Source organism: Trachemys scripta, chromosome 3, assembly GCF_013100865.1.
Source record: "Trachemys scripta elegans isolate TJP31775 chromosome 3, CAS_Tse_1.0, whole genome shotgun sequence".
In the NCBI taxonomy this organism is placed as follows: Eukaryota; Metazoa; Chordata; order Testudines; family Emydidae; genus Trachemys; species Trachemys scripta.
The window spans coordinates 137650755-137659826 of record NC_048300.1 but is presented as its reverse complement, the minus strand read 5'-3'; positions in this window follow the sequence as shown (position 1 = coordinate 137659826).

The window sequence follows — 9072 nt, the reverse complement described above, 5'->3', positions numbered from 1 at the left end:
AATAAAGCATGTTTAAAATACTCACATTACTAGTTTTAAGATTTTTTTTAACATACATTGGGTATATAGAGCTGAACCTTAAAGATGGTGTGGTAAAAATACTAGGCCCTGCTGCCCTGCACCAAAGGGCTGCACTATTGACGCTGGCCGCTGGGCCACACTGTCCTGTATTGAAAGGCAGCACTATTAACTCTAGCCGCTAGGCCACACTACCCTGGGCACCAGGGCTATTAACTTTTCACTGGTCCTTAGACCCCTGGGGGGCGAGATCAGAGATGGACAAGTGGCCTTACTGGTGGTATCCACGTACCCCTGCCATCCTCGTTTCGGGACAGGGTGTGCATACACTACCACAGGGGCCCTTTAAAAATTTGTCCCCCAAATAATTAAAAATTAAAATAAATGTTATGACCAAATTCCTTGGATAAGTGAAATCTCTGAAAAGGGGCCCTAGGAAATAACAGTTTTGGTATTTTAAATCATAGTGACTTTTTAAAAAAAAAATTTAAAGACTCATTTCAGATACTCAAGAATGGACAAAATTGGTTCTCAATAAACAAACAGTATATTGTTTAAAAACAAAAGCACAAGAAGAGTATATACAGAACATAGCATTTACAAACGACTGGACAAATCTGCATATATGAGCTACATAGCCATATAGGTGCAGTTCCAGGAAATTTACACTCAACTGCTGTTATGTTTTGATAGCTGAATTAATTCAAAGCACCAAACCAAAGTTTTGCTTTCTGCAGGATGTATGCACAATATTTGCATTTCCTCCTGTTAGCCATATGTAATGGAAATATTAATGTTAAATTCACAATGGCCTCGAGTCAGGAAAGCATCTATATTCAGGACCGCTTAAGCATGTGTGTAAGTCCCACTGAAGTCAATGGGATTTAAGCATATTGGGCTCTTCTGTGGGTATGATTCCCAGCTTTAGGAGACACACTTGCACAAGCTCCCACTGAGTGAACACACTAAAAATAGAAAGTAGACACAGCAGGATGAGCACTGGGAGGGTCTAGCCAGCCCAAGGGCATTCCCATCCGAGAGTATATGCATAGGACAGCTAGTTCCTCCAACCGCTCATGTTGCTGTGGCTACCTCATATTTTTAGCATGCTAGCTTGATGAAAGCCAGCACGAATATATCTCCTGGAGCTGGGAATCATACCCCCAGTTCGAAATGTAGACATGCCCTAGCAGGAGAAGCACAGAACTCAGCCCTCCTGATTCTGAGCTCCCTGGGGGGCCAGAGCAGCTCTCAGAGTAGTTTAGACAGATCTGGGCCTGTCTAAGGGTACGTCTACACTGCAAATGAAGGAATCATTGCAGAACAGGCAGATGTACCCACTCTAGCTTTAATCTAGCTAGCTTGGGTAATAGCTGAGAAGATGTTGTGGCATGGACCCCAGCATGGGCAGCCACCCGAGTATGCCCCCAGGGTTCCTTGTGGGTTTGTTTTGGGGTGGCCAGCCCAGGCTGAAACCTATTCCATCATGTCCTCACTGCCAGTCACTCACATGAGGTGGTCCTCAGAGGACAGCCATAGCTATCAACCTCAGCTCCTGCACTGGGTGAATTCTCCTGTAGCTGGATCCAGTGCTTTTAGAGCCCCTTTACAATGCTGTTACCCAGCATAAAGGGGCAGGAACAGGAGTGAGCATCTCACCTACATTTAAAGTTAAACATCTACTTAAGTTCTGTGAAGTGATTTCCTGAATGGGGGCCAAATTGTTTATGTCATCTTCATTATCTCATTTACCTTGCATTATCTAGATTTGATTAATCACCTTGCTATTTTTGTTTTAATCTGACAGAATTTAAAATCTTTTTTCTTTTCTTTTCTTTTCTTTTCTTTTCTTTTCTTTTCTTTTCTTTGATGATCCTTTTGGAATTCATAACTTGTCTGTATGTGATCCACCATCTGTCTCAGAAAATTTAGGATACATTTATATAGTTATTTAGGTCTTGATGTATGTTTCATTTATGTCTGATCTAATACTAAATATGATGGAAATCAGTTTTTCTTTGACAGCTTTACTGGTCCTTGTTGGAAATGAATTTTTTATGTTGAATCGCAAAGATTTTCATTATATTTTATCACTTTATTTAGTCAAACACATTTAACAAAACACTAGGCACTCAAAGCTTTTTCTCCGGTGTTATGCATAGTGGATAAGTTAGCAGCATAAATAAAGGTCATTTTTTAACCAGATGCTCCATAAAATGAAATTAAAAAAACATGAGTTGAAAACAGATTTAGTTCTCTATGATTAGCAGTGATATTTTCAGCAGTGTTCTGAAGGTACAGGAGGCAAATAATTTGATTTGTATATCAGCTAAATGTTAATTCAAATACAAAGTAGTTTATGCTGGCGATGCAATTATTTTTTTAGAAATAGTAGAACACTTTATTTCTGCAATTTACTTATTTATTTAAAATATATGGACTATTTTTCAGTGGTACTGAGCACCCTCAGCTTCCGCTCACTTCATTATGGGCATCTCTTTAAATTAGGCCAATTCTGTGCACTTGTGTTTCACTACTAAGTTTCACATTAGATGTCTAGAAATAATTTTGAGGATCAGGGTGCACAGACTGGAAAATTCCTTATAGTAGTTCAGCATAACACAACTTTAACAGGAGATTGTGTTTATGTGCTGTGAAAAGATAGCTGGAAAAAAACATGCCTGCCTGAAGCAATTAGAATCAAAATTCAACTCCTTTGTGAGAAACTGATTATTGGAAATTCTTAAGCAATATGTGTTTTGTACTGTATCCACCCTAAAGATGTGGAACCGACCACAGCTCAGACTAGGCAATCTAATGACCATTTTGAAGAGAGTTGGGCTGTAACCAATGAATTCTTAAGGGTAGATTGCAAACTTTTTGCAGGAGTGACAGTGTCTTATTACATATTTGCACAAAGGGGTCCCGATCCAGTCTGGGGCTTCTGGATGTTAAATATTAACGTCAACTTACTGTACACAAGAAACAATTAAGCCCTTGAGCTAAAACTACACTGTACTATACATGGAAAGTTAACAATCTTATTATATGCAGGGCTGGTAGTACTGGCTGCTGTTTAGGGTGCCCAACACTTTCCATTGTAAGTCCCTGCTTTCAGATTCTTATAACATTGCTAAACTTTGACTGTTTGAGCTGAAGTTTTCTATGCTGGCTGTCTGCCTTGGCTGAATTTTTGGGAAAAATGTTTCAACCATTTCCGAGAATGAAGCTAGGGAAAATATCTTGTTTTGCCCACATGAAAAAATTCTTGAGATCTTTTTGTTGAACAGCTGTAGCACCCCCATGCTTTGGATCAGGAACTTGAAGTTAGGCCAGGTATGGCATTTGTGAAAAGGATGTGTCTTTTGCCATTCCGATGAAAATCCCACCCAAACAAAATCATAGTTCACACATGCTCAGTAGAGATTTACTAGAATTTAGCTAAAAGCGCTGAAGATTCTGTCCTCACTGAACATGCTTGAACCTCTCACAAATCTTAGTGCTGATCAGAGTGTACATGCTCCATTCCCACAGAACAACTGATCATGCTCCATGCCCCCACCGCTCCAAGTGCTGCTGACCAGACTATGCATGCACCTTCCCCTTGTAGCTCCTATGTGATTGGACTGAACATGTACCATCCCGACTGCAACTGAGCATGCTCCAGCCCAGTGCTCTGGGGGCTCAGAAAAATTAACGCCGAAGTCTCTGGGCTGGGATGGGGCCAGGCATTGGAACTGAGAGAATGGAGCCTGTCTCTTTACTGATCCCCCTGCTGACACCCAGGCAGTGTGGAGGAGGAAGCTGCCTGATTCAAATGCAGAGAGAACAAAACACAGATGAGGAGGAGGGAAAGAAGTAGATTGGGGTGAGGAGTCTGATGAAATTGGGACTGGTGGGAGTAAGAGGAGAGACACTGTGACAGGGAGTTAAAGTGAGAGAGACTGGGAATGGTTGATCAAGGAGACTGGGACTGGGAGGAGGAGAGTGGGACTGGCTGGGCAAGAAAACTGGGAGTTGTGGTGGGGAGGGCAGTCTGAGACTAGTTGGATGGGAAGGCTCAGAGTGGGAGCCATAGGGTGGGGGGAGAGGCTGGAAATGTGAGGGACAGGAGGCTGGGACAGGGAGCTGGGGCAGAGAGGAAAGGCTGGGAGTGATTGAGCAAGGAGACTGGATGGTGGATGGTGGCGATGAGATTGGGATCTCTGAGGGAAATGGGGGGAGTGACTGGGAAGGGGGAGGATCATTGTGATTGGATGAGGGGCTGGAGGGAGGGGGAAGACTAGGATTGGCTGGTAAAGGAAAAGACTAGGCACAAGTAGGGGAGGAGAGGAAGATCTGACAAGGATCTGGAGTACAGGGGGCAAACTGTGACTGGCTGAGCAAAGAGACTGGGACAAGTAGACTGAGAATGGATGAGGAGCCCAGGAAGTTAGAGTGGGAGCTGGGATGGAGTTGGGGAGAGACAAGGAGGCAGTAGGGGGCAACAGGGACTGGCTGGGCAAGGAGCCTGGGATAAGGAGTTGGGGTAGTGGTGGGGAAGTGAGACTATCTGGGAAAGTAGCATAGGAACAAGGAAAGACTGGGAGTCACATGGGAGGGAAATTGGCCAGTGAACCCGAGGGAGGAGACGAGGTCTGACAGGGCAAGGAGACTGGGACTGGGATGAGAAACCTGAGGACTAGATGCTGGGGCTGGGTAGGCGAGGGGATTGGGATTGTGGAAGAGCTAGGCCTGGACAGGGAGAGTTCAGAAGGCATGGGGCAAAAGGGATCAAGCTCAGGGGTAATGGGCAAGAGTCTGTGCTCATTAGAGTGCCTTCCCCTCCAGAGTCTAGAATGGAACCCAAGATTCCCGAGTCTCTTCTTTCCTCTGCTGTCCACAAATATCTGTGAAGCTCACTAATAAAATGTGAGTCTTACCCTTCTAATGCTGGTCCACATAGAGGTGACAACCTACTATAGCTCAAATGGGAGAGGTCTGCATGGTAGCTCTCAAGGTACCAATCCTGCTGATGATCCATGCGGGTATCAACATGATGCCACATGATGGAATTTCTGTTTTTTCAGTTTAAAAACCTATTAAAAACCTAGGAAATTATGCATACAAACTATGTTAAAATACATTATGAAGGTAAAAAAGCCAAGCATTCAAAAGGTAGGAAAGACCAGACTTAAAGTTACCTGTGCAACCTTATTTCGGCCTCCTTGTGCATATGCATTATGTTACACTGGCTTATGGATTAGTTTGGAAGATTAATGGAAGACACTCCCTGCAGAAAAGGCAGCAAAGGAGAAAGTTTGAAGGCTCTTATGAGAGAGGTGGATAAAAAAGCAATCAAATGTGATATGATTGACAGATCAGAGGAAGCAGGGCAATGGGATGGGGTACACAAACAAATAAGTGGAGAAGGGCTTAAAAGGTAAAGACTCAGAACAAAAATCCTGGTTCCATTTAAGTCAATGGGAATTTTGCCATTAGCTGCGGTGGGGTTTGTATTTCACCCTAAAATCTTGAATATGATGTGATGGAGAGAATACACACAGACACCTTTACAGATAGAAAAGTGTGTACTTCCTTGTAAATACATATAAAACACAACCTTTTTAAAGTTTTAAAACCTGCAAACTTTTACAATTACAAAAAATAAGGTAAATCCCTTGTCTCATGAAATGTTCATTAGGCGAGTTATGTAGTTCTTTCAAAATGCCATCAGTCTTCCTGGTCCAGGTGATCCTCGCAGCAGTTCTCCAGCCAGCGGAAGTCAAAATGTCAGCTCTCTTCGAATATTCGAAAGGCAAGTCATATATAATTAAATCTCTTGTTTTTATTTTTCCAGTGTTGATTTATTTCTGTGTGTTTTATTCAGGCTGCCTGTGTTTTGCACAGACAGCACTTACTAGTCTCAGGGGAAGACATTTTTGATTTCCACAGAAAGCATGAAAAGTCAAAGTTCATGAAGTGTAAAGCCCAAAGGGATTATTAGATCATCTAAACTGACCTCCTGTATACCATAGACCATTAAATTTCATCCAGGTACCCCTATCCTGAGCCTAATAACCTGTGGCTGGCTAAAGCATATCTTCCAAAAAGGCATCCAGTCTTAATTTGAAAACATCAGAGAGAGGGAGAATCCACCATTTCCCTTGGTAGTTTGTTCCAATGGTTAATCACCCTCACGGTTAAAAATTTGTACCTAATTTCTAATTTGAATGTGTCTAGTTTCAGCTTCCAGCCATTAGTTCTTGTTCTGCCTTTCTCTACTAGATTAAAGAGCCCCTTAATACCCAGTATTTTCTCCCCATTAAGGTATTTATACACTGTAATCAAGTCATCTCTCACTTTTCTTTATAAACCAAAGAGATTGAGCTCTTCAAATCTCTAACTGTAAGGCATTTTCTCCAGCCCTTGAATCTTTTCTGTGGCTCATTTTCTGCACCCTCACCAATTTATCAAAATCCTTTTAAAAATGTGGACTCCAGAATTGTAAGCAATATTCCAGTCTCGATCTCACCAATGCCATATACAGAGGACAAATCTCTTCCCTACTCCTACACTCGTTTGCACGTCCAAGGATTGCATTAGTCCTTTTTGCCACAGCATCACACTGAGAACGCATGTTCAGTTGCCTGTCCACGATGACCCCTCAATTCTTTTCAGAGTCACTGCTTTCCAGCACAGTCCCCTGTTCCTTAGGAATGGCCTGAATTCCTTTCCCCTAGATGTATAACTTTACATTTAGCCATGTTAAAACACATTTTATTTGAATGGGCCCAGCTTACCAAGCCATCCAGTTGGCTGTGTATGATTGTTCTGTCCTCATTATTTACCACTCTGCCAATCTTTGTGTTCTCCACAAATTTCATCAGCAGTGATTTTATTTTCACTTCCAGATCTCTGATGAAAATGTTGAAATGGGTCAGCCTGGTACTGATCCCTATGGAAACCCACTAGAAACACGCCCATTTGGTGATGGTTCTTCACTGACAACTACTATTTGAGATCTGGCATTGCAGCATGACATTCTGATTAAAAATTAGCATTATACAGTGTCAGTAGAGTGCACTGGCTAACTAGGGCTATGTCTACACTGCACTTTTGTCAGTGAAACTTTTGTTGGTGAAGGATGTGAAAAAACACACCTCTGACTGACAAAAGTTTTACCAACAAAAAGCGCCAATGTGGACAGCACTTTGTCGGCGAGAGAGTATATTATATCTATGCACTTACCTTTATCCACCAAACTTTCAATGTCCTCAAGGAATGAAATCAGGTGATTTGACAAGACCTAAAACCATAAAACCTGTTGATTGGTATCAAGTATATTTCTGGCCGTTAATTCTTTATCAGTTGAATCCCGTATCAGCTTTTCCATTATTTTAATAATTTATTTGTAAATAAATATTGTAAATAAATGTAAAATAACATTATAACAAAATGAAATAACATTACAACATTTAAAATAACATTTTCACTTCAAAATATTCATTTTCAACAAAACCCCATTTTTCAGCAAGAAAAGTTTTCAGTCACAAAATTTCAGCCAGCTCTCCCAATGGGTAACTTTCGCTGTTTGTGAGACTGAAGCATAGTAGTCGTTTGGAATCCTCTGTGGTAGGTTTCACGTTCACAGTGAATAAAAGTAGCAGTCCTGGTGACTGCAATCAGGAGCTTTAACTATTGAGAACACACCATAGACATGCTTTTTCTTTTGATTGTACTTTATATTGAAAAAGGAAGTGGGGGAGGGGAGCTCTTCATTAGAGTGCCTGCTGCCACTGCCCTGGTCACGTTCACAAATTTCTTTACACTCAAAGTTATGCAGGCTAATTAATCAGCTCTCCTACTCGTGAAGCAAGTGAATCACCTTGGATTTTTTTCCTCCCCTCTACAAAACTGCAGTGTTGGCTGGTGTGACAACAATGTTGTTACTTGGGAAGCACCCACAAGGCTCACTCAAAACAGGAATATTCATGACATTTACAAATCGATATATTAAACAAGTGAATATATAAGGTAGCAACAGCCATTTTTATATGCGTTTCTTCATTAAATAGACTGGATCCCTCTTTAATTTACTCAAATTGCATCCTAAAGCCAAGCAATAGCTGTGTATAAATTTAAATGTCCTAAGCTGCTATGTAGTATTGCGGTGAGATGTTAAAAACTTGCTGCATTACACCCTAGAGGTTGCTGCATTTCAGTGGTGGGTGAAGCACTTGCTGGGTTTTAATGTTTGTTTAGGTTTCTGAAGTGCTTTGGGGGTCCTTGGGTCTGAAAGCCACTGTATAAATAGGAGATCATTATCACTGAGTGATGGGTGGTATAGACTCTATGTTTATCTATTTTGGGTTATTTTTATCCTTGATAACCTCTTTTCTTAAGCATGATTTGCACAAGCTATATAGTGACAGGGCCTTATTCGGATCTCACTTAGGCTTGCTTTACACTTGTGTAACTCCATTGCCTTCAAAGCAATTTCTGTGGATTTACTCCAGTGTAACAGGGCCAAATCAGTCCCGTAGAATCCTGGAAGGGACCTGGCATGTGTCTCTGTAACATCTTGTAATTTCAACTTGCATTCTGTGAGATTGGTTCATCAGTGTGACATGTCAAAATGTTACCAGGAGAATGAATTATATCTATCACTCCTCACCTCTCAGAAGACACATCCTTCTCTGGAAGACTGATTCACAGGGGCACTTGAGATGTGAATTGTATTGGCAGAATTTTTAACTGTGAATGAAAGCACGTAAGTGGGATGCCACATGCAAGTACTGGAACAGAGTGAAGAATACTTCTTTTCAGTTGTCTCTTGTAAATGCAAGTATAATCCACCTAACTGCTATGCTGTCTCTAACCTACACCCAGCTGCCTTTGGCCCCAAAGTGCTGTTCTCTCAGTTGAGTATTGCCAGGACATAGAGATGGCCCAGCTGTGTTCATGTTCCATTAGCCAGGTCCCTTATCCTGAGGTCCAGAATAAGTGAGGGTGGCTTGGGTGCCATTACAACAGCTCTATGCCACCCAGGCATTTCCTCTTACTAGTGGAATC